Below are 1854 nucleotides of genomic sequence, written 5' to 3' on the forward strand. Positions count from 1 at the left end.
GTTATACATGATATAAATGATGAATTGATGGGTGCTGACGAGTTGATGGGTGCAGCACACCAACATGGCACAAGTATACATATGTAACAAACCTGCATGTTATGCACATGTACCCTAGAACTTAAAGTATAATAAAAAAAAAAAATTCTCCATAATTTTCTTATTTATCCTCTCACTTTGCTGACCAGCTTTTCGTGCTGTATTGTGGTATACTCCCTCTATACTTTGCTATTTCTGAGTGTATCCTTTTGTTCTGGCATTTGTTTATATTTCTTCTTGGATATATACTAGATATTTTTATTTTTGTTGTGGACATATCTTTCTTTAGGAAAACATGATAAAACTACTTCATAACTTAAATGGGCATGATTTATAATACTCTAAGCTTTATTATTAATAAATAATATGATATTATATAAGTCTCTGTTTTTAGTGATTGTGGAACATTTTATTTTGCCATGTGAGATAATCTGTGTATTTTTATTTAAAATAAAGTATCTATAGAGTAAAATATCAGCGTAATTCAATTTAATCTCATTGAATTCAGCCATTAAACTTTATAATAGAACTGTTCCTAGGTGTCTGTATAGACATATATGAACGTCCACAATTTCCTCCCTGTGATGAACCTCGGTATAGGAAAATGCTTGCAAATGTGATCACATCAGAGCAAGAAGAACCTCTCTGTGTAAATTTTCTTTGCCTTTACCAGCCTCTGCTGAGATGTCCCCTTCATTTTGTACATTGGGATTTGTCTTGTGTCTTGCCTTTTTCTTACGGATTCTAGTCATCCATAATTTTAACGCAAAGCTAATTTAGTGATTTATTTGGAGGAGATAAACAACATGCTCTTTGTTATTTTCCCCAAGGGTTTCCTCAACCCTTCCTGACTGTAGATTATTTGAAGCCCATTTGAGTTTCTTTCTAGCTAAAGTTTTCCACACTGGAGTGTCTTCTATTTGACCTCTTTTCTCAAGATGCAGTGATTCTCGACTACATGTTTTGCTCTTCTGAATGGTGCATAGAGATATTTTTTCAAATATTTTTCCATTCCATAGTAGAGTTTGAAGAGTTTTAGGGATATGGAGAGGAACATAGACCTTCTTTGCTGAGACATACTCCACTTTTGTGTGTCTACCTTGATGTGTCTCTTACTGCTGCTCCCTGGGTTGCTGCAGGATAAATGCAAGGCACATCCAGATTCCCTTCCAGAGGCCTAGGAGGAATTTGGTATTCAGGATGCCCAATGCTCCTGGATTCTTCCTCAAATGATGTGGGCTTTCTATTCACTCATTACCTGGACACTCTGACTGGAACTGTGACTCCTTCTTAGAAGCCCTGGTAGACTACAAGTGCCAGACACTTTTCCTCAGATCCTCTCCAAACTTTTCTTCAGGTTAGAAATGACTTTTAATTGCTTACTGCGTGGCGGTAAAATAACTTCATGGTACATATTCCATTATGTCCATCATCACAATTTGCTTCTAGGAATTCTAGCCTTTTAGTTTTTGATCAATATGAGTGTAAAACAAGCCATATCTTCCCCAAGTGTCTAGCTATCACAAATACAATTCTTCTGATATCAGACTGATTGCTGTGAATTAAAACGCTCATCTGATGTTTTATTTATTTTAGTTCTTGTAGATATTCTTAGACACTTGTCAGGGCTAATTAGTGCTACTGGCTCCAGGAATGAAAAACTATACAATTAGAAAACAAAACAAAACAAAACAAAACAAAAACCTAGCCAAGGAAAAAAATGCTTCAGTTTAAAATGTTTAAGTGTTATTTTACATTGGCATTATGAAAAGCTTCGGTCTAATCTTAGAGTCACTAAGAGAGTTTAAGATTTGT

The sequence above is a fragment of the Colobus angolensis genome, unplaced genomic scaffold (genome assembly GCF_000951035.1).
Source record: "Colobus angolensis palliatus isolate OR3802 unplaced genomic scaffold, Cang.pa_1.0 Scaffold94, whole genome shotgun sequence".
NCBI lineage: Eukaryota > Metazoa > Chordata > Mammalia > Primates > Cercopithecidae > Colobus > Colobus angolensis.